Source organism: Halichoerus grypus, chromosome 3 (assembly GCF_964656455.1).
Source record: "Halichoerus grypus chromosome 3, mHalGry1.hap1.1, whole genome shotgun sequence".
Taxonomy (NCBI): Eukaryota; Metazoa; Chordata; class Mammalia; order Carnivora; family Phocidae; genus Halichoerus; species Halichoerus grypus.
This window is the reverse complement of record NC_135714.1, coordinates 173,762,642-173,788,114: the sequence shown is the minus strand read 5'-3', so window position 1 is coordinate 173,788,114 and position 25,473 is coordinate 173,762,642. Positions and strand designations below refer to the sequence as shown.

Here is a 25,473-nt window from a genome sequence, read left to right as displayed (position 1 = left end):
ACAAAAACAAAAACAAACCCACAAGTATTTATTGAGCATCTACTATTTACTAGACACTAGGCTAAGCACTGAAGTTATAGGGATGAAAATTCAGACATGGCTCCTGCAATTGTACAGTCACATTATTACTGGAAAGAGAAAAGCAGTAAAGGGCAAGTACTAGAGATGAGGCTCAGAAATTGCTCCTGGTTAAGATTCATTTATTCATTTTATATCAAGTACTCATATTACGTTTAGTCTTGAGTACTAGAGATAAAAGATGAGCAAATCAGAGTCCCTGATGACAGAAAGGGACAAACGCCTGGATGGCAAAAGAAAACATCAAGGGTTAAGAAGCTGTGGGATGTGGGGCGCCTGGGTGGCTCAGTTGGTTAAGCGACTGCCTTCGGCTCCGGTCATGATCCTGGAGACCCAGGATCGAGTCCCGCATCGGGCTCCCTGCTCAGCAGGGAGTCTGCTTCTCCCTCTGACCCTCCCCCCTCTCATGTGCTCTCTCTCTCTCAAATAAATAAATAAAATCTTTGAAAAAAAAAAAAAAAAAAGAAGCTGCGGGATGTGGGGACTGACAGAGGATACTGGGGACCTCAGACATTTCCAGACTTAGAAAAACAAGAAAGTCCTAACCTGTGGAAAGGGAGGGAAGTGCCTGTGCAAAAACCTACATTAACCATTACCTAAAAGGGTTTCAGCTAAGAACTTTCTTGGCTTCTTGGGGCACCTGGCTGGCTCAGATGGTGGAGCATGGGACTCTTGATCTTGGGGTTGATTTCAAACCCAACATTGGGCACAGAGCTTACTTAAAAAAAAAAATTTTTTTTTTTTTTTCAGGGAACCTGGATGGCTCAGTCGGTTAAGCATCTGCCTTTGGCTTAGCTCATGATTCCAGGGTCCTGGGATCGAGCCCCACAGTAAGATCCCTGCTGAGCAGGGAGTCTGTTTCTCCCTCTTCCTCTGCCCCTCTGCCTGAGTGTGCTCACTCTCTCTCTCTCCCTCTCTCAAATAAATAAATAAAACCTTAAAAAAAAAAAAAAAAAGAAAGAAAAAATAATTTTCTTGGCTTTTTAATATCACAGCTTCCAAATATCTAGACTATTAGAAGGGCCTTTCTTGATATGTTGCAAAACTAAATTATAAGCATTTAATGAAAGCACACTATTCATGGAAATAAAATTCATGGAAATAAAAACAACTCAGATGCCAGACAATATGAAAAGACTGGAAGTCTATGTTAAGGACGTGGGACTACTTCATCTCTGAATCCCCAGGCCAACTACTGTGTCTGACACATTATCAATAAACAAATCAATTGTAAACAAAAGGGAGCATACAGTAAGGGGCCATAGGATTGGCTTAACAATGTAAATATTTTAATACGAGTTATAACCATTAACTAGTTTTACGGAAATGCCACAGGCTATTTGTTAGCAGCATGCACTTAGAACTGACTGTACAGACTTGTTTTATACATTCTTAAGAAAGGTCATGAATAAAGCTAGAAAGTATCTGCACTGTGATTATACGTCCAACACAAAACCAAACTAGCAGTAGGTAATCAGGTCACTGAGAGGAAAACACAACAAAAAAAATTTGCCCCAATTATTCTTAAACTTTTTCCAAAAGTTATTATGTAAGCTTATTATATTTTATCAAGTAATCTCTTAATTAGAAATTGGAGAAGATTTTTTTTTTTAAAAGATTTTATCTATTTATTTGAGAGAGAGAGAGAGAAGGGGGAGGAACAGAAGGAGAGGGACAAGCAGACTCCATGCTGAGCACGGAGCCTGATGCGGGGCTCAATCCCATGACTCCGAGATCATGACCTGAGCCAAAACCAAGAGCTGGATGTTTGACTGAGCCACCCAGGCACCCCCAGAGTAGAAGATACTTTATTAAGTGCTGGAAATAGCATAAACACATCACACAAAATAGTCACTGACAGACAAGAGATTTTTCTCCCAGGAAACTAAACATTTACATAACCACATTTAATATGAAGCTTACTACCATGACTCTAATAATTCTATAGGCATATATAAAATATTAACATATTAAGGTCCATATTTATCAAAACAGTAGATATATAATGAAATGAATCTCTTCTGTCTTTTGCTTTAGTGTATAAAAACTGCAGTCATGGGACACCTGGGTGGCTCAGTCCATTGAGAGTCCAACCGACTCTTGGTTTTGGCTCAGGTCATGATCTCAGGGCGGGGAGGTTGAGCTCCGTGTGGAGCTCCACGCTCACTGTGTAGTCTGCTTGAGATTCTCTCTCTCTCTCTCCCCCTCTGTCCCTCCCCCAGCTTGCTCTGTCTCTAAAAAAATAAATAAATCTTAAAAAACAAAAAAATAGCCCTGCAATCACTACTAATGATATCAAGAGAAACTGTCACAATATTATCATCATTGAGCATAACACACGGTAAGAATCTGGAACTCTAATAAAATGACTTTCCTTTTTTCAAATCATTTATAGATGAATACAAAACCTGCACTAAACACAAAATCAATTTATATTAGAATGCCAAGCTATACTTGAGGTGTCTTTGAGTAACTTTACCATCCAGAGAATTGACAAATGTGTTCAGATATCTGAAATTCTTATTTATTTTTAATTTCCAATGCAAAGGGTAACAGTGCCATCTTTAATCATGGAAAAACCAACCAACCATCAAAACCAAACTAAGCTGACCCTTGAACAACATGGAGGTTAGAGGCTAGCATCCAGTGCAGTCAAAAATCTGCAGATAACTTTTGATTCCCCAAAAACTTAATTACTAATAGCCTACTATTGACCTAACTGATAACATTGTCAATTAATACATACATTGTATGTTACACATATTACATACTGTATTCTTATAATAAAGTAGGCAAGAGAAAAGAAAATATTAAGAAAACCACAAGGAAGAGAAAATACGTTTACAGTACTGCACTGTATTTATTTAAAAAAAAAATCTGTATGCAAGTGAACCTGCACAGTTCAAACCATGGTGTTCAATGGTCAACTGTACTTCCATTCTAGAAAAGGTACAAGGTACTTTTATGTTTTGTTCATTGCTGTACCCTATCCCCTGGTACAGTAAGGGAATGAGAAAGGCTGCTAAGTGAATACAGAGATGGCAGAAAAGACCAAAGGAAATTATAACTGCGGTTTTACTATTCATTACCAACCAAGTAATGACAGAAGGAAGTACGTTTGGCTATCAAAATACAGTCAAAAGCATAGCCCCAAATCACAGCATTAGTGTTTACTGTAACAGGACTTCAACTTCTGGGGTGCCTGGGTGGCTCAGTCGTTAAGCGTCTGCCTTCAGCTCACGTCAGGATCCAAGGGTCCTGGGATTGAGCCCCGCGTCGGGCTCCCTGCTCCTCGGGAAGCCTGCTTCTCCCTCTCCCACTCCCCCTGCTTGTGTTCCCTCTCTGGCTGTCTCTTTCTGTCAAATAAGATATTTAAAAAACAAAAAACATGACTTCAACTTCATAATCTAAAATTATGCAGGTAATTTCAGTATGTAACCTTTGGAAACCTCATCAAACTGCTGTGTTACACTAACCTCTAAAATTACTAACATTTCTTAAGAGCCAAATATGACTTACCAAATCAAATCTGGTCTTTTGTATCTAGATTTTACATAACTCACGGATCAAGAAGTGATCCAAAATTTAAATACATGACTGAGAATTAGACTAAGAAGGCAATACATTTATCAATGAGATCACACCCTGAAATAGGGTTTTCCAACCTCAGCACTACTAACACTTTGGGCCAGATAATTTATTGTGGGGGGCTGTCATGTCCATTTTAAGATGTATAGTGGCATCCTGGCCTCTACCCACTAGATGACAGTAGTACCACCTGCCAGTACTAACAATCAAAAATGTCTCCAGACATCGCCAAATGTCCCCTTGGAAGGCAAAATCGCCCCAGGGTTGAGAACCATTGCCCTAAAATGATGTTCATTAAAATGTAAATGCTTACTATCTCTGAATGGGAATTATGGATGAGTTCTTTTCTTTTTTTGCTTTACCTTTTGCTTCTCTGTAGATTCTATACTGAGCATATAAAAATTTTAATACGTTTTCAAAAGAAAAAAATACAATTCACTAATTATAAACCAAGGAAATATTCGTATTTACTCAGCTTGTACCCAATTTTTTAATGACTAATGGGCACAGATGTTTTCCCAAATATTTGGAATATCTGGATGTAAGTATTAAAAATGTTAAACAAAAAAACTGCAACTCAGTAGACCCAGATTTTTATCTATATAAGAATCCCTTGAAATTTCAAATGAATAATTTAAAGATGCTTTAAGTAAAACAGTACCATTTACTGAGCACTTATGTCTTGTTCCAAGTGCTTTACAAGAATTACGACATTTAGCCCTCAGAAAAATTCTGTAAAGTGAATATTAGCATCTCCATTTTACAGATGAGGAAATTGAAAAACAGGTTAGGTGGCTTGTCCAAGGTCACACAGGGATAGAGCCAGGAGTCAAACTGAGACAGTCTTACTTGTAACCTGCACTGTTTATCACATGCTATACTGTCATTGACCATTAAACCACTTTTCTGTCATGTCTGTATTACTTTAGAAAGGCAATGTTTACTGCTTCAGAAAATATCCCTTATTACTATAGTTAACAAAGACAATATCTTCAACTTGCATAGAGAATGTGATAGAATAATGCCCCCCTACCACATGCCCACATCCTAGCCCCCAGAACTTGTAAATATGTTACCTTATGTGGTAAAGGGGACTTTGCAGATGTAATTAAGGATCTTACAATGGAGAGAATATCCTGGATTATCTAGGTGGGGCCAATGTAATCACAAGGATCCTTATAAGTGAAAAAGGGAGAGAGAAGAGTCAGAGATCTGAAGACACTATACTTCTGGCTTTGAAAACAGAGGAGGGAGACCATAACCCAAGGAATGCAGGCAGCCTCTAGAAGCTGAAAAAGGCAAGAAAACAGATTCTTCCCTAGAGCCTCCAGAAGGAATGCAACCCTACCGATATCTTGATTTTAGCCCCGTGAGACTTCTGACATCCAGAGCTGCGAGATAGTAAATCTGTTGTTTTAAATTTTGTTGTGTTTAAGCCACTAGGTTTGACATCATTTGTTACAGAGGCAACAGGAAACTGAAAGCATTTCCAAACACTCACTTTGTTGTCCTTAGTTCCACTAACATCCCTATAAAGCATATAAAAGGGAGAGGGGAAATTACCATAGATTCGTTAAACTAAGATTTGGGGAACTTGAAATAGAAATATCACTTTAAAAAGTTCTTGCCTATCACAACATAAATACTCCTATTTATGGATATAAATATACTAATGTGACCTACAATTTATCCCTGGACAGCCAGAAAAAGCCATTAGCTTTTAATTGCTAGTAGGGTGTTGCTGCCACCTTTAACACATGCAGAAGAAAAGGAAATTATTTCTTCCCATTTTGTTGGCACAGTCACTGCTGCTTTCTAAGCTTGGGAGTTTACTTTTCATTCTAGTCATAGATGTGATACAAATAATGAAAGGGCAGTAAAGCCATTCCCATACATGACACAATGTTGTGGGTCCTTTTATTACTAAAATACATTTTTTTAAAGATTTTATTTACTTATTTGAGAGAGCTCTCGAGTGAGCGCATACAAATGGGGGGATGAGGGGGGCAGAGGGAGAGGGAGAAGCAGACTCCCTGCTGAACAGGGTGCCCACTTACATGGGACTCTATTCCAGGACCCTGAGATCATGACCTGAGCCAAAGGCAGACACTTAACTGACTGAGCCACCCAGGTACCCCTAAAATACTGTTTTTAAGATTTTCAATTTCTGATAACTACAATCACTGGGCCATACTGGATTTTGTGAACAATTTTCACAAAAATATGTGGGGGGGGGGGGGAGAAAATCTGCAGTAGTAAAGACAGCACTATGGTAAGAGCCATTAAAAAAAAAATCTGTTAATTTAAACATAGGATAGCCGATTAAAAAAGAAAAGCCTCACATAGCCATTCAAAAAAACTATATTACACCAGTATTTCTCTAATGAATAACCTCTAGGTGGGACTGTATTTTGTTAAGGCAAATAACAATAAGTTCCCTAAATAAAAAGGCTTTCATTTACATCTTAAAACACTGTTTAACTACTTAAGAAAACGTACAGATATAAGTAAAAATAGAATCCTTCCCACACTTACCATGTTGGCATTTAAAAATCAGAAATTAAATCACCTAATTTACTGTAAGAGAATATTTGATTTCCAACTACTTTTTTTTTTTTTTAAGATTTTATTTATTTGAGAGAGAGAGTGAGAAAGAGAGAAAACACAAGCAGGGGGAATGGCAGAGGCAGAGGGAGAAGCAGACTCTCCACTGAGCAGGGAGCCTGATGCACGGCTCAATCCCAGGACCCTGGGATCATGACCTGAGTTGAAGGCAGACACTTAACCAACCGAGCCACCCAGGTGCTCCAACTACTTGCAGATAAATCATTATCAGCCAACTACTGTTTATATCAAAGTGCCTATGTCTGCTACACAGCAATGTTTGTTCATAGATCCTAAGTCAAAACAACACATAGGAAAATCAGGAGTAGGCAATTCTGCTGGAATGGTTCTCCTACCATTCCAACCAATGGTATACAAAATGACTTCGAGTAAACCCCTTGATCTCTAAGAGGTTAGGAAATGAGGCTCAATACTCAAAAACTGACCATGGAAATATTTTCTCACTTTTCCCCTCTATTTTGTCAACTCTCTGATGCTTTTTTTTTTTTTTTTTTAAAGATTTTATTTATTTATTTGACAGAGAGAGACACAGTGAGAGAGGGGAACACAAGCAGGGGGAGTGGGAGAGGGAGAAGCAGGCTTCCCGCCGAGCAGGGAGCCCGATGCGGGGCTCCATCCCAGGACCCTGGGATCACGACCTGAGCCGAAGGCAGACGCTTAACGACTGAGCCACCCAGGCGCCCCAACTCTCTGATGCTTTATGTGGATGGGATTTATTTAGTACATACATGTATGTCTGGACTAAAGTTTGTTTTTAAAATAAGAGTTCCCGGAGAAACATTTCTATACAAAATCATTCTAAACTAATCACCTTAAATTACCCACACCAACATCACTAAGATAATCAAAACCTTGCCGATTCCCACATTTCAAGTGGCATGTTATTCCAGATATATATCTTATTCCTCACAGAATCCTTTTTGTTTTGTTTGTGACATGTGGTTCATTACTGAACACCAACTATATGCCAGGCCCTGTTCTAGGTCCTGGGAAATCAAAAGATATAAGATTCTGGTCTCATGGAGCTTAATAAGCACGAAAATTTCAGATAGTGTTAAGCTACTATGAAACAGGGTAATAGGATACAATGACTGGAGGGCTAGATGGTATAAATAGGATTCACAAAATCAAAGCCAGGAATTAGTCATATATAAAGATTTGAAGAGGACAAGTGAAGAGGTGATCATTAGGCATATCTTATTTCCTTTCAATATCTCTTTGTTTCAGAGGCTTCTGAGATATGGCTATAGTAAAAAGATTTAAATAATAGTTTAGTCAAGTATTTATGAAAAGTTTAAGCTTTAAATATTATTTAACTGGAATATTCCAGAATACTACTGAAATGAAATTATTCTGGGGCGCCTGGGTGGCTCAGATGGTTAAGCGTCTGCCTTCGGCTCGGGTCATGATCCCAGGGTCCTGGGATCGAGCCCCACATCGGGCTCCCTGCTCAACGGGGAGTCTGCTTCTCCCTCTCCCTCTGCCTCTCCCCCTGCTCATGCTCTCTCTCTCTCTGTATCTCTCTGTCTCAAATGAATAAATAAAAAAATCTTTAAAAAAAAAAAAAAAAAAAAAAATGAAATGAAATTATTCTGTTGGTCAGCAGTGTACAGTTGCTTAATTGTATTAATTAAAAGAATTTTTAAAAATAGCTTTTGAATAGCTATTACTAAGCTGTTTTCTCTGACTAGATTTATTCACTAAGACAGTATTTTTTAAAAATGAGATTTTAAAACCCAACCCCACAAAAACACACAAATACAGTAATCATAAGAGCAAAGAATGTGAAAAAATATGTCCACTTCTACTTCTTTGCTTTATTAAGAGTATCTAGGAATGGGGCGCCTAGGTGGCTCAGTCGGTTAAGCATCTGACTTCAGCTCAGGTCGTGATCTCAGGGTCCTGGGATCAAGCCCTACATGGGGCTCCCCTCAGCAGGGAGTCTGTTTGTCCCTCTCCCTCTGCCCCCCCACCAGCTCAGGCGCATGTGGGGGCGTGCTCTCTCTCTCTACCCCCCCCCCCCAAAAAAAAGAGTATCTAGGGATGCCTGGGTGGCTCACTCAGTTAAGCACTGACTCTTGATTTCAACTCAGGTCACGATCTCAGGGTCATGAGATCCAGCTACATGTTGGGTTCCATGCTCAGCAGGGAGTCCACTTGAGATTCTCTCCCCCACTCTCTCTCTCTCTCTCTCTGTCTGTAAAATAAAAAAATAAATCTTAAGAAAAAAGAATATCTAAATCTGTGCTGGCCAAATGTGACTAATTTTAAATAAATTAAAATTAAATAAAATTAAAAATTTAGTGCTCAGGTACACTAGCCACATGCCAAGTGTTCAGTATCTGTATGTGGCTAGTGGCTGCCCCTAGCCACATTTCCATCATTGCAAAAACTTCTATTGGGTAGTGCTGATGTAAATTATTTTTCAAATTTGAACAAAAACATTCCAAAAGAGCTTATAAAAAATAAGGTTTCCCATAAACTTTTTAAAGGAATGGATGAATAATACTGTGAAGCCAGAAAGAAGTCACAGAAGAGGAGGTTTAGGACTCAGATAAATCTGAGGATAAGTAAAAATGTACTCTGCCATTGGTCTTTCAGTAATGAGACTCGAATTTTAGTTCTGATTCTACCTTTAACTTAGCGGCATGAATTCTGAAGGGATATATAACATCTTTAGGCTTCTGTGTATAGCTCATAATGGAGGTTAAATCAGGCAATCCAGATAACTGAAATGACCCCAAACAATGGGAAACTGGGCCGTGATTCCTCCTAGTTATCAATAAATGTATGGTTTGGATCTTCATTCTGACAAGAATATATATGGTTTTTTAAAAAAATTAACTTTAAGGTCTAACCTACCATATTAACGTTACATAAAGATATTACTTGTTTTATTTTTTTAAAAGACTTTATTTATTTGAGATAGAGAATGAGAGATAGAGAGAGCATGAGAGGGGGGAGGGTCAGAGGGAGAAGCAGACTCCCTGCTGAGCAGGGAGCCTGATGTGGGACTTGATCCTGGGACTCCAGGATCATGACCTGAGCCGAAGGCAGTCGCTTAACCAACTGAGCCACCCAGGCGCCCTGTTTTATTTTTTTAAGTAGGCTCCACATCCAGCACAGAGCCCAATAAAGGGCTTGAACTCACAACCCTAGAGATTAACACCGGAGCTGAGACCAAGGGTCGGATGCTTAACTGACTGAGCCACCCAGTGTTCCCCCGCCTTTTTATTTTTTTTAAATATTTTATTTATTTATTTGACAGAGAGAGAGGGAGAGAGCACAAGCAGGGGGAGCAGCAGAGGGAGAGGGAGAAGCAGGCTCCCCGCTGAGCAGGGAGCCCGATATGGGGCTTGATCCCAGGACCCTGGGATCACGACGTGAGCCAAAAGCAGATGCTTAACCGACTGAGCCAACCAGGTGCCCCCCGCCTTCTTTTTTAAAGAACATTTTGTTTTTAAATAATCTCTACACCCAACGTGGGGCTCAAACTCATGACCCCGAGATCAAGAGTTGCATGCTCTTCCAATTGAGCCAGCCAGGCAGCCCTAGATGTTCATTATTTCAAAGAGCAAACAATTATATGAAATTCACAACCAATATCTATTTATGTAAATAAATAAAATTGTAGAGGGTAAGATCAGCATGACCACTATATTGCTTTCTACAAAATTCTCTAAGTAATCAAGGTGTTAGACAAGTGGCACATTTTCTTCTAATTTTTATTTTTAATTTTTCTGAGTCTATACTAATAAAAGAGCAACACTATTTTTAAAAGCATAACTGTACTACCCCACAATCTGTTTAACTCTAGTGTTGTTGCCCCAAATATTTTCTGAAATTTTCACTTAAAAATTTTCCATGAAAACCATGTGGATGACAGTTAAGGATATTAAAATATCCTGTATTAGGAAGTGACCTGCATGAAATGAACACAATGAAATAAATAATAAATAAACCACACAACCCTATGTTGTACTTCAGTGAACTAGAAATTGTGTCACTAAATACAATTACACAAATTTCATTTGACTATGATTTCTTTGTTATAGAATATTTTAGGTTGCTTTGTAGTTCTTATTTTTTCCTGACTAAACCACAGTACTACTGAACTGCCTTGTACCAATACAAAACCTACTAGTAATACACCCTGTTTCCCTTATCTATTTGGTTTAACCTCAACTGTCTTCACTTTGTTCTTGACCACACCCAGCAACAACAGACACAATATTACCACTTGAAGAAAATTTAAATTATTTTTCAATCCCTTACATCAAGGGTACTGGCTCACACTTAAAATTACTACAAACTAATTAACTCCTATCAGTCATCTTGTTCCATTCACTATGAAATTTAGTAAACTAACAAGTCGATCCACATATCTTCCTCTTTCGCCAACAAACTTTTAAGTTATAGTACAGTGGTTTCTGAGATTAGTTCTTAAAATGGTGCAAATGTTCAAATTTGACTTTCTTTTACCTTATATTCTCCATTCCCCACAGCAAGGCAAAAAAGAGAATGCATCACAGAAATGATATGTAGTTTTTATTTTTATTTATTTTTTAGAGATTTTATTTATTTATTTATTTGAGAGAGAGAGAGAAAAAAACAGCACGAGAGGGGAGAGGGTCAGAGGGAGAAGCAGGCTCCCCGCTGAGCCGGGAGCCCGATGTGGGACTCGATCCCAGGACTCTGGGACCATGACCTGAGCCGAAGGCAGTCGCTTAACCAACTGAGCCACCCAGGCGCCCAATGATATGTAGTTTTTAAAATACTAAGTAATTTATTGTAATATCTAAAATCATAATTTACTGAGTTTATCTTTCCTCTAAAGACCAGTTTTTGGTTCATCAGGTTTTTCACTTTAGTATTTTAGGATCAACTGTATTCAACATTTCATCTTGAAAATAAGCAATAAAAGTTAGAACATAAGGCACTTCATACCATATACTCAAATTTTACACTATTACCTATTTGCTTAATCAGAACCCTAAGCATTGGTGAAGCTATAGCCATCGTGCTATTGTAATAACAGCAACCGTGGAAGTAAATTTGGACTGGAAAGTTAACTTCATGTTCGTACTTGTACCAGCACGAATCCTTACAACTGGGAAACACTCATATAACCCATGCAAAGATTCTGTTCAAGCATTAGTTACTGTTCAACTTTTAACTTCTATGAAAGTGAATGTAGGCCAACTGAGTTCATTTCTTCATCCATTAAACATGGGACTAACAGCGAGTTCATTTTGCAAATGTTATTTTTCTTATATTAAAAAAGTCATTAATTATCAGCTATATGCCTGGTACAGTTCCAGGTACACTCTAGCAATTCTACTTTGGATCCCTATAACTCCAAAAAGCAGTCATTTTCATCTCCAGAGATGACAACACTGAGCCTCTGTTGTTAGGGTGGGAATAGGTCTCCTTGATTCTTGCCCTATACTCCCTGCCCACTGAGTTGGGAAAAAAAAAAAAAGATGTTTTGTTAAATGGCTTAAAGCAAACAGAATGACCAGAATGACAGAACAACTTTCAGGGTGAAGGTCAGTTAGAGCAAAGCAAATCTCTCAATAAGAAAAAAAAAAAAACTTTCTATAGGATAAGCAAGTTTGTTACCGTTAATTATATAGATATAGCACATTTTCTACAGATATTTTCTAAAATAAAATGTTTCTAAATAAAATATGAATGAAAAGAAACATTTTAAACCACATACAACTTCTTTCAATAAAGACATCTTGACTGGACAGGGGAATGATTTTATAATTTAAAAAAATCTGCCACATACTTTGTTTCTTAAACTTTAAGAAACTTCGCATGTCAGGTTTTCTTAACATAGGAAATATGAGCACCTTCTTTTCATCCATGACTTTCTAAACTCACTCATAAATGGATGTAAAGTATGTATCAGTCAATTATATCTCAATAAAGCTGGAAATAAAATTTAAAAAATAAATGCTGGTGATTACAAAGAAAACCTATGTATCACACGGGCAATTGTGTTATTGTATGTTTGTACCACACTTTAAAAATCAAAAAATTCAACAAAGCTTTTCTGACATTGCTGGGAGTTTAAATTGACTCAAAATTTTCTGGAAATGCTCTAAAATTAATTGTGATAAGGGGCATCTGGGTGGTTCAGTCCACTGAGTGTCTGACTCCAGGTTCTGGCTCAGGTCATGATCTCACGGTAATGAGATCAAGCCCTGTGTTGGGCTCTGCGCTCAGCGGTAAGTCGGCTTGGAGATTCTCTCCCTTTGCCCCTCCCCCGGCTCTCTCTCTCTCTCTCTCTATCTCATAAAAATAAATCTTTAAAAAATAATAACATTAAATTAATTGTGATGGTTGCACAATTCTACAAATAGACTAAAAAACACTGCATTGTGTACTTGAAAAGGGTGAATTATATGGTACGTGAATTATTTCTCAACAAAACTTATTTTAAAAAAACCTGGGATGCCTGGGTGGCTCAGTCAGTTAAGCATCAGACTCTTGGTTTCAGCTCAGGTCATGATCTCGGAGTTGTGAGAACAAGTCCAATATGTACTCTGTGCTCAGTCAGAGTCTGCTTGAGATTCTCTCCCTCTGCCCCTCCCCCCATCTCACGCACAGAAGCGTGCACACAAACTCGTGCTTTCTCTCTCTCAAAATAAATAAAATCTTTTAAAAAACCTTTGAAATGTTCGTATCTGTTATGTAATTCTACTTCTAGGAATTTATTGTAATGAAATAATGACAGTTTTTTTTTGTTTTTTTTTTAACGTGTAAGGATGTTCATCAAATCATAATATCCAAAAATTGCGAACTGCCTAAAATACCATCAACAGAGAATCGTGAACAGATATGGCACATCCATACAACGAAATTATATGTCAATTTAAAAAAATCACAATATCAAAAAAATTAATTTCACAATAAAGCATGCTACAAAATAGTATTAATGTATAATTCCAGTTTGTTAAAAAAAATACATAGATGTGTAAGAAAAAACACTGGAAAGATTTAAAAATGTTAATAGCTACTTCCAGTTGGCAGGATTTCAAGTGATCTTAATCTTTTTTATATCTCACTGGTTTTCAATATCTCTACAATAAACAATCCTTTCATAACTTAAACACAATAAATGTTATTTTTAAACTAGTAGCCACTTTGAAAAGTACAAATTTTCCATTAAAAAGTAAAAACTAGGGGCACCTGGGTGGCTCAGTCGTTAAGCGTCTGCCTTCGGCTCAGGTCACGATCCCAGGGTCCTGGGATCGAGCCCCGCATCGGGCTCCCTGCTCCGCAGGAAGCCTGCTTCTCTCTCTCTCCCACCCCCCCTGCTTGTGTTCCCTCTCGCTGTGTCTCTCTCTGTCAAATAAATAAATAAAATCTTAAAAAAAAAAAAAAAAAAGTAAAAACTAATGGGGCACCTGGGTGGCTCAGTTGGTTAAGCAGCTGCCTTCAGCTCAGGTCATGATCCCAGGGTCCTGGGATCGAGCCCCGCATCGGGCTCCCTGCTCAGCGGAGAGCCTGCTTCTCCCTCTCCCTCTGCCTGCCACTCTGCCTACTTGTGCTATCTCTCTGTCAAATAGATAAATAAAAAATATCTTTAAAAAAAAAAAAAAGTAAAAACTAAAAGGGCCATCAGCATTTCTTAGGAGTATTATGTGTGTGTGCATGTATGTATATGTGTGCAATGCTTTAATTAATACATTAACTTCAATACCTTAAAACCTTAACTAATTCTATCCCCAATAAAATAAATTCTAATGATCCATGCTTAATTTCACAGGTGATAACATAGAAACCATGAGCTGGCCAAAAGCATATTAACTCTACTTTATACACAAAGCCAAATTACCTAATCTAGGTTTACAAAATTATATTAAATCATGTTTGCTTCCACATCTAGGAAAACTCAACATGTTCATTTCAAAATCTAAAATAATTATTTATTATCTTTGCTAGGGGAAAAATTAGCCAGAATAAAAGAACAGCATTCTAAGGGCGCCTGGGTGGCTCAGTCGTTAAGCGGCTGCCTTCAGCTCAGGTCATGATCCCAGGGTCCTGGGATCGAGCCCCACATCGGTCTCCCTGCTCTGCACGAAGCCTGCTTCTCCCTCTCCCACTCCCCCTGCTTGTGTCCCCTCTCTCGCTGTGTCTCTCTCTGTCAAAAAAAAAAAAAAAAAAAGAACAGCATTCTACTGCATTAAAGAAAGGAATTCAAGGGTATGGTAAAGCACAGCAAGAAGTTTCTCATCATAATCAAATATGAAATACTATGTTCTAATGTATTTGGATCCTGCAGAAATCATAAAAGAAACAAACAGCTTAAAGTGACAAAATTACAATAACCAAATAAAGGCTTTAATTTATGTATGTAAATGTGTTATAAAAATGTCTTTTTCAAATCCACATTGCAGAATTTTATGCAAATAGACTGTATTTGTCACGTAGAAAGGAAAAAAATTCAAGTTTTTCTATTATCAAAGTCCTCAAAAACCCAATATTTAACCCTTCCGAACATGTAAGAAAACAGTCTAGTAAGACAGGGAAGCAAAATAAAGTTTCTCCACTTTCAAAAAATTTGATTCACCTAGACAAAATACAGAAAAGGTAAGAATCAAGAGGCATCAAGGATGAAGTGTCAAAATAGATTGTCACTACTGATTACTTCTTAGGTTAATACTTCTTGAATGGTTACATTAATGTGAAAGCGAGAGAGTCTAAGTTTTTATAAAATAAGATACTTAAGTTAGAATATTAATATATAGCAAATTGGATATTTTCTAAGCAAAAGTCATTGCTAGAATCTGCACATCAATCTAAAACCAGTAGTCATTAAATTCTACCAAAAACTGCAACAGAGATGAACTCTGAAAAAAAAACCACTTTGTATAAAATGGCATGATTCTTACAGAATTTAGTGTTATTTTTTGTTTCACATTCATTAATATAGCACTAAGATTTCAAATCACTAAATGACTATACTGCTAGGAAACAGGGTTTTTTTTAATTATCTAGATAACACTTTTGATAATAACAAAAACTGGTGATTCAGTTTTTACATTTCCTGACCCTTCACGGTTATTAATTTTTCAGGTTACTTTCAGGATGTCGTTACCCTGAAAGCCCAACCACCACCAAGGTAACACCAGCTAAACCAATGAGGTGGTCTCTATAGCTTTCCTTAAAGGGTTTATTACCTTGGTGGTGACTACATGATGTTTACTTTCTAATTATTTGCTTATACTGTACATTTAGGTTTTATGCTTTTTTTCTTTATATGTCATGTTTCACAACTTAAAAGTTTAAAAATGTTTCTTTTTTAAGGTGTTTTGTGTGTGTGTTTTTAAATGTACAGTTTTCTTAAGACTCTACAGCTAAGAGATACTAGTAATACAAGACTCAACAGACATACTATCTTGGCTACAGCCAAAATGCCATTAGATAAAAGCAAGCCTCCGTATTAGACTTCTTAACCTCAAATCAATTTGATAAACTAAGTTTTGTTTTACTCGCAAAATCAGAGGAATACATACATTTCTTAAATTTAAAATATCTACTTCTATATTTCAAGATGTACATAAATTATACCAAAATTTAAAAAGCATGTTCTATGGTAGAAAAATACTTTATTGTTATTTAATGTTTATTAAAAGAAAGATAATGCAGGCTATGAAAAAAAGTCAAGAAACACAAATTTTTAAAAAAGGTTAAGTAAGCTCCACCCTTAAAGTGGAGCTTGAACTCATGACCCCAAGATCAAGAGTCACATGCTCTACTGACAGCCTGCCAGGCACCCCTGAAAAAATTCTTTTTAAGTAATCAGACAGAAATCTGAAAACCTTATTCTACTTAACATGTCAATCTATTTAGCCTGAGGATTTCCTGAAATCTCAATTTTCCCATCTTTAAATTTGGGTTAAATAATTCTTGTGCTTTCCAACTTCACATTTTAAAACAAAGTCAAGTTATTGTGTAAGAATTCAATCAAACATCTCAAAAATGTAGTAAGTGCAAGGTATTAGATAAATTTATCTATGTATTCATATATTTATATATCATATATATAGAGTTCATATAAGATATAAAATTTTTTCATTGTCCTATTCACTTTCTCAATATAGCTCTAAATCTACATGGAAAAAAAGGAACCTAGTAAGAAGTAAGAGTTATCATTGTAGATCAGTCAATGATGACACAGATCCATATCTTAAAAAATTTTTAAATAAGCCAAGAATCATTTTTCACAGAGCTTTTCAAATTCAAAATCTCATCAATGGGCAGATGTACTTTAGGAGTAACAACACATATCCGTCTAGTAAAAACTGAACATTCTCTAAATTCACAAAATTTTAATTATGCCTTTTACCTTCTTTTTATGCCACACTGTGCAGGCACAACATAATACAGAAGTGTTTGAAAGTACTTATTAAGTACTTAATAAAGTCAACAATAAAAACCAAAACCAAAACTCTGTAAGCTTTTTAAAAATGCGTTAGGTAGTTGTAGTATAGGTAGTTGTAGTATAATCATTTTCTTAAATTTACCTTTATTAACATTTATAAAAAGATTAGCCTGCAGAAATAAAGGTCACCATTCATTTAAAAACTCAAAAGCTGGGCATGTTGTTTATTTTTTTTTTTTAAGATTTTATTTATTTATTTGAGAGAGAGAATGAGAGACAGAGAGCACGAGAGGGAAGAGGGTCAGAGGGAGAAGCAGACCCCCCACTGAGCAGGGAGCCCGATGTGGGACTCGATCCAGGGACTCCAGGATCATGACCTGAGCCAAAGGCAGTCGCTTAACCAACTGAGCCACCCAGGCGCCCTGGGCATGTTGTTTATTAACAAAGGAATAAATCATGTTAATTGCTCTTTCAAAAAATAACAGACACTACTATTTTTTTTAAAGTAAAACTAAAAACACCATTGCACCAAGAATCAGATTTTATAGATACCAAATTCTAAATCTTTTTAAGGCTTTTATGATTTTCATTTTTTAAGTGTCTAAAACAGACTTTGTTTCAAAAGAACCCAAAGAATAAGTGTCCACGGTAACTTATTTTCTTCTTGATAGACAAAAATAATTAAAAATAATCAGTGGTGCCTGCTAAGATCTTTTAAAAGTTGTTTTCAATGAGCTGTTTTTTAGCTCATTTAAAAAAAACTTACCAGTGCCTCAATTTTCTTTCCAAGTTCCTTTCCAGGACCATGATGGACCTCTTATTTTTTCATTTCATTGCTACCTTATTTCACTGATAATTTTATTAAAACAGAAAAAATTCTGCCAAAACCACTTCATTACCCAAAACACAAACTTTAAGATACTTGCACAGGGTTCATTTACATATGCAAAAATATTTTGTGCATATGCTATATGTACAATATGGTGAACAAAGTATGAAAAAAGAGAAACAAGATCCTTTGCCTCACTGCAAATTAATCCCCTTGCACTCATTATGCTAAACGTGCCTAACCTTGAATGATCCCCCTCACCTTGAGCTTTTACAGAAAGCTCAAATACCTTCATAATAATGAAGTAACGTAGTGTGGTATAAAGAGCCAGGTAACAGGTCTGTCACCAAAGCCTTGAACGTAACTTCCTCAGGCCTCTGTTTTCTCTTATAAAATAAAGTAGTTGGACTATATCTCCTCCATTTAAATAGGCTGTTAGGGACTTAATTCAAGACCTGCTATATTACTTAAAATAGCAAAAAATCTGTTAACATCCTAACGTTAATCAATATTCCAAATAACAGAATACTATGTGACCCTTTAAAAAAAAAAAGCTGTAGATCAATATGTGCTCACTTAAAAGGATGTTCCAGGTAGCCTATTAAAGCACAGAAGCAAAATGCAGACAGTATGACCAATTTGTGTGCATTTGAAGACAGATATGCATCTGTATGTACAGATATTTTCTAGGAGGACTCAGAAGAAACTTCAAAATGATTATCGGGGGAAACAGGGGTTAACTTTTTTTCTTTTTTTTTTACCTCTTAGCCTTTTATAATATTTGAAAAAAAATAATGAACATAAATTATCTTTACAAATTTTTAAAAAGAAACTGAAAGTTCTGCTGATCCAGGTTCTGTAATTAGAAAGACCTGGATTCAAATACGGCTTTGCTAGTTACCATCTGTGTGGTGTTGAGTTACTTAGCCTCAATTTCTCCACTTGTAAAAGGGAGTTAACTAGTAGTAACCTCATACAACTGTTGGGAGGATAAAAGGAAATCATACATGTGAGACACTCAGCATAGCACACTGTAAGAAGACGACTAGTTAGTAGCTTTCCTGTGATTATTATTCAGAATCAGATTTGACAATCTACTCAGTGATGACCAGTCTCAAAGGCAACCAATTTCCTTTACCCAAAATTCAATCAATGTGTTACCATAAGAAAGAGCGTACTTATTAAAGTTTTTTAAAAAGCTATTGCAGGTAGCAGGTGTGCTGATGGACACAGTAATCAGAGCAAAGTCTGGGTTTTAATTAATTATCATCTAGCTAGAATAGCCTTCTTCGTTATATGGATACCCAACCAAGGAGCCAGAATACTCATTACAGCTAGGCAGGAGACCCTGATCTTGACCGCTGAATACACAGGAATACACTCTTTTCTTTTTTAACTAATTCAAGGTTCTAACATGAATTTTTTTATTTTAATATAAAACAATTTCTCGTTTTCCTAAAAATTTGTGGCACTGATAGTTCATGCACACAATTTACCAATTAATTGTCAATAACATGTCCATTGAGTGGAAGACATAAGAATGAAAAATCTCCATAAAAATAAATTCCAAAAAGCATATTGAATGGCATTTTTGAGTGAAACTTTTCCTCACAGAATTTTTAAAAATTCAGACTGCTTATCATCAAACCAAAATACTCCAAGTTGTAAATCTGGCCTTTAAACTAAAAATACTCTCACAAAGTACTACTCTAACAATATTCAATTTCATTTTTCCAACACACCAAGAACACATCCTAAACTTCTTTATAACAACTGAAAGGACGTTGCATTTAGACATGTTAAATCAATATGTAGTACAACTGGTTTGAGTCCATCATAGCACAATTTTAACAGGCCTTTCTGGTATTAGACAACAGTTTCAAACTCAATATGATGAATTCAAGTTTGGATTACCCCAATTACAATTATAAAACAAAAACAAAAGGTCACACACACACAATCTCTTCCAATATGAAAATAGGCTACACTTAACAATTTATCTACTCTAAGTTTGGCAGGATTTAAACCTTTAGAACAGTAACCATTTCAAATTGCCCAAGTAGTTATATTTTGATACATTAAAGAGTTACTGTAGCTTTCCTGAGAGTAACCTGAAGTTCCCACCAAAAAAACAAAACAAAGCAAAGAAAACAAAAAACCAAAAAACTGGCACCTCATTGAGGCTCTAAGAACTGCATGCCTACTTCATAGATCATTGCACTGTGCTGAACTAGCATCTGGAGACTATACTGAGCTAGACACAGGAAACCAAAGGGAAGGGATGGAGGAGAGAGAGTGCGTTAAAAAAAAGAAAACACTTCTTAACACACCCATCACCTATAGGCGTGAACTACCAGAAACACTATTTTAAAATACATATATTTCTAATTTTCCAACATTCAAAATACAGTAAGCAGATAATCTACCACAAGCAGATCTTTCTACCCCATCTCACCCCCCGCACAGTGCTTTGCCAAGAGCACAAGCCCAAGAAAAATAACCAATGCAATTTCCTTGTTTACGTAAAGAATTTCAGAAAACATGATGACTGCTTCTGAAGCTTCTAAAACAAATGAATTTTCAGTATTTAAGACTTTATGATCACATTTGAAATATGATAGTAATGATTCCTTCAGCTAGTAAAAATATAGCTTCAACTTTATAAAAAGGGTTAATTTTACACTGCAGTTCATTAGCATGCCTTGTTTGCAACCAGAAGGAAGAGGGAAAGGGGGTGGGGGGAGCAGCAAAACACACAAGATGGAAAACATCACTACCTCCTTTGGTGGTTATGAATAATAGTAAATTACCACAAGATGTATGGGAAGCGTTCATGAATAGAAAGAACGGGGGCTAACAATCTGAACTGGCCCCTTCCAGATTCACACTGATGTCGGAAAGAAGGAATTTATTTACACTGCAGTGCCTGGCAGCAAACATGGCTGCCCCTACCCCCTTTAAATCTGAACAGTCTTCACTCCCTCAGCAAAACCATCAAATTATGGCCATGTCTCTACTGTCTTGCTACCATAACACTAACACATCTCCTCCTCCCTCAAAACAGTAAAACCCACACCTCCCCATTTCACAACAGTCACAACACCATCACCACTAGCTTCTATATTCTCTAGCCTTGAAAGAAAAGGCCCAGAATACACAGAAATACGGGAACAAAAGGCTTTCTCTTCCTTTAACAACCCCCTTCCCCTTCTTTTCCACCCACTCTGTGATGTTTGGTTGATAGTTCTCATCCTTCTCAACATTTAGTTAATTTCCTTCCCTAAACCAATCCTAGGTCTTCCAGTTTCCTGAGTCTATTTCCTATCTTCCTATGCATCCTGTCTCAACAATTTCTTATCCCTTTTCCTAATCCTTTTCCTCCACTTCCATTCCCGCGTTTCTCTTTTGATGCCCATTTCTCCATCAAATTCTACCCCCTTCCCCCAGACTCTTCTAGTTTCCACTCTGCACCCCCAAACCTCCCTATTTCTCAGTCCACCCAGGTCTCTAATCTTCTGCAAACCTAACTCTTCTTCTCTTTCCCTGCCCCTCCCCCGTTCCATCTCTATCCCCGCCCCCATCCCACCTCTACTCCCAATTCCCAGCTCAGCGCCACTCCATCTCTTACCCCAATCCTACCTCCCCTGCCCCACCTCCCTATCTCCTCCACACTCCTCACCTGGCCCTCTGCTTTACCTTCTGGGCTCCCCCTGAACCTTTTCCGGCCACCCGCTTGTCCTCCCATCCCTGCTGGGGTCTCTCTACCCGGGTCCCATCCCTAGGTCGCCCCCTCCTCGTCGTTCCCTCCTCAGCCCTTCCTTCCAAAACACACACACACACACACGCACGCACGCACGCACGCATTCACTTTACCTTCAGTTTGTTCCATTCTAACCCCCCGGCCGTGTCAGTACGATCACAGGAGAGACACGGAGGCCCGGAGTGGGGCTGGGGTGCGGGCAGCCGCCGGGGCTGCGGGGGGAGGAGACGGAACCGAGCTAGGCCGCATGAAATCCCCGGGCTAGATTTCCCTCGCGCCGGACGCCTCTGCCATGGCTGCCGGCACCGAGGAGGGCCGCGGCCGGGCCGGGCCGGGCGTGAAGCTGAGAGGAGGAAGGCTGCGGGAGGTGGGGTGGGCAGGGGCGGTGGAAGGATGGGGGGTCGCCGCGCAGCCTCTGCTGCTAGAGAGAAGGCTGTGGCTGGCGGCCGGGCCGGGGCAGCAAGGTCCTCGGGGGCTCGAGTTGGCTTTCGCACGCCTCTCCGCACCGACCAGTGGACAGTCCCCTTCGGCCTCCGCCTCCGTCCTCGCCGCTGCTGCCGCCGCCGCTCCCGCCGCCGCCCGCTCCCGCCGCCGCCGCCGCGCACAAAGCCCCCCCACCCGGCTCTCGGAGCGCCGCCGCCACCGCCGCCAAATCCTCAGCCCCTCATTGGCCGCTGGCCGCGGCGCCTGCCGGGAAATGCAGTCCCGGGTTTGCGGCGCAGGGGGGGCGAAAGGAGGAAGAGGGTAGTCGGCGGGGCGGAGAGGAGCGGCCCGAGAGAGTCTAGACAAGAAGTGAGACCGCAGGCGATAAAGGCAGAGACAGGAAGAAATGATACGAAGGAGGGTAAAAAAAAAAAAAAAAAAAAAAAAAAAAAAAACAGAAGACAGGTTAAAGGTTGGGCCTGTGAGGTAAAATTGCGTTCGTGCGTATTCTTTGAGACTTGTTCAATAACAGCACATATTAAACACCATATGGTACTCCTCAGAGTGACACTGCTGCACACTCCCTAGATGTTAGAAACAACCTACAAACGAGTGCCGGGTTAAGGTGACCGGGAAAGAGAAGAACAATTTGTGTGCCTCCTTGGGTGCCTTCTGTCCGACAGCTGTCAGAGTCAGAGCTTCCTATTTCACACGGGTCTGCGTCTGGAAACCGTGGCAGCAATTTCAGACCTGAGCCGTGGGGAACAGTCTCTCTTTCAGCCTCGGATGTGAGTCCCGGATGCCCCCCCGCCGACCCCCGTCCCGCCCCACGATCGCAAGCCGTGGCGGCATCTCAATCGCTGTGAGGAAGCGCTGACCTCCCTGGCAGCCACCGGGCCCCGCACGCCTTCTTCCTGCTCGCACTGCGGGCCCGGAGGCTTGTGGGTAAAGAGGAGGACGTCAGCGCCGACTGCGGCCCGGACCCCTAGGGACCCAGAGGGCTCGGTGCCCGTCACGTGCCTGGGCCTCTGCTGCTCACTGCCAGACCTTCGCTTCGAGGGATGGGAGGGCATCAGTCCTCGAGAGAACTCACGCAAGAATGAGCGGAGGAAACGGGAGTCAAAATTCTCTGTAACCCTCTAAGCCCTCCCCATGCTAGGAAATTTATGTTAAACAATAGAAGGTGTGTGACACAGTAAAGTCGTCTTGCCGGAGTGTACAAAATTTGGTGATATTTCCTGGGGCCTGGTGGTGATGACTTAGAACGTTGCAGCACAGAGACTTGAACGTACAAAGGAAATACAGGCAGCAGCAATCAGATGAGGAAACCTATACTCTGCGCTCTGTTCTGAGAATACTAAAGCTATGTCACTACTAGATGTTATACTCTGCACCGACATTATAGTTCTGGATCTGTTTGGCACGGCCACAAGAAATTTCTGATATCTTTATCTTTAAATACCATTTAAACAAGAAATTAAAAGATTCCTACCGATCAATCATTTTAATGACTACTAATTATGTTTCAGGTTTTTAAAAAACATAACCCTTTAATTATACTATAGATGATACTGAGAATTAAGCATTCTCATTACTGTTAATCATTAACTATTTTTTTCTTAAAGATTTATTTACTTATTTGACACAGAGAGAGAGCACTACAAGCAGAGGGAGAGGCAGAGAGAGAGGGAGAAGCAGGCCTCCTGCTGATCCTGGGATCATGACCTGAGGATCATGGGATCCTGAGATCATGGGATCATGACCTGAGCTGAAGGCAGATGCTTAAACAACTGAGCCACCCAGGCGCCCTATTCATTAACTATTTCTAAACATATGCTTATGTAGTACCTGTTTTGTGCAGTACCAAAAGTTAAAGGAATCAGTAAAAAGCACATTTTTGTTTTAAATGTCTTTTTAGAACACAGACCTCTTAAAGGGGGCCTCCTGAGCTTATTTCAGTTTGATTGTGTCTCCTGGAAAGAGGTTAAATTGGTCTTTTTTCCCCCTATGATCCTTTCTACCACCATCCTTCCTCTCCATCTTCCTGTATACTCCTTGCTTTGTTGATAAACTGTTGCCTTGACCAGACATCTGGATTATCCCCTTGAGGAGAATCTGGTAAATTGACCTCAGGGATTTTATTTTAATCTGTTTCTAGGCTGACAAGAGTTTAAAATTAAAGTTCTGTGAAGTAGATATATAATCTCTTCCTGCAAAACTTTAGAAAATATACTGTTAATAATATTTGCTCTTGAGCCATATCTAGGGAAATGGCCATTAAAATTAATAATTTACATTTTTAGCATCTAACATCTTCTGAGGTTCAGATAATGCTTTCTCTTCTCCATACAAAATGAGCAAACAGTTCATTAAGACAGCAATCTAACACAATTCCCAGGGCCAGAATTAAGGAGAAAGAAATTTTTTGTTTCTCTTCTGAAGATCATATCCAAAAACTCCTTACATGATAAATCACTTAAATCCTGAAAGTCAAAAAATTGCCAGGCCTGACAGCAGAAGGCAAACATTGCTTTGAACAAAGGGATTTCAATAGGAAGGTTCTTAACCCTTCCCTTTTTAGAATAGGATTGCTGACATATGACTGTAGTAGAAAATCTAGCTCATCTTTCCAATACTGAGCTTGGAATCATTCATCTGGTTTATGAATACTTAATGATTTTACTGTGCCTGTTTGTGAGTGAATACAATGCATGAATAAGAATATTTCCTGGTATAAAATGTCTCCCAGGGAACTGAAAGGAATATTTTTCATCTTTATGATCTTTTCCAGAAAAGTACATGTTCATGTTAGTACAGTGATTAATTTATAGAATTAATGTGAAAATTGTAACTATCTGGACTTTTAGAGCTCAAAATTTGCCATCGGGAATTTTCAGGAAAGGAAAGGGAAAGAGACCAAAGCTTTGTAGATTTAGTTAATTCTAGTAAACATAGAACATGAAGTGAAACCTTTATGTAGAAACTCGGGCATAGGGCATGCACAAAGGGCCCTCTAGTGGCCAAACTGAAAAGTTCTGCCTATTTAACATGGTTGATCCATTTGGCTATTAGCTGAAAAATGCTTTGTGGATTAAAAGCAGTCTACATTAAAAACAACAAAACAAAACAAAACAAACCTGAAATTAAATACCCGCCATCTTTCATTCTTATAAATGTGCAGCCTAGATGAGAGAGGTCTCTGGTCAACTCACATGTTAAGAGAAGTACTCTCCCTGTGAAAGCGATTCCTTGTTGTCTGGTGTTAGCCCAAGTAGAGCCACTAAAAATTTTGTTTTCCTTCTAGAGCCAGATGAAATGGATGGGTAGAGATAACAGGAGAGCGAGAACATTTCTGAATCTTTCACTTTTCCAAGATGGCTCAGTTACCCAACCTAGGAACTGAAGTGCCCCAAACCTGCAGTGCCTACCTACGTCACTGCATAGTTACTATAATATACATCTTAAGTGTTGATATTTCTCCACAAACTACTGATCATAAACAATACCTGTTAAGAGAGCATTTATAAAGCAAATTACTTTAGTGGAATTCAGATTTCCATATGAAGATTTCACAGCATTCCACTCTTAGGCCCCGGAGAAAGGAAAGGGATGTTTTCCTAACCATTCCCGCCCTTTCTGCCACTCCCTCTCCGCAGAGCTCTCCGCGCCATCCCAACCCCGGCAGTTGTTGATTTGGGGGGGGGGGTACATCAAAGTGATGTAATTCGTGACTTTAAGATGGTTACCATGGCGACTATCAGGCATATTACG

The 25,473-nt window shown here is 38.8% G+C and overlaps 1 protein-coding gene across 6 annotated transcripts in view; it reads right to left on the bottom strand.

Moving 5' to 3' along the window:
- Positions 1 to 21,925, bottom strand: part of NSD3 (nuclear receptor binding SET domain protein 3) — a 120,239-nt gene extending 98,314 nt beyond the window's left edge. For 3 of the 6 annotated variants that reach the window (XM_036109871.2, XM_036109874.2, XM_078069604.1), the window contains exon 1: positions 21,393 to 21,925. The gene's annotated coding sequence lies outside the window, so the exon portion shown is untranslated. The remainder of the gene's footprint in view (positions 1 to 21,392) is intronic. The other 3 variants (XM_036109873.2, XM_036109875.2, XM_036109877.2) reach the window with 2 other exon arrangements.
- Positions 21,926 to 25,473: the final 3,548 nt, after the last annotated feature.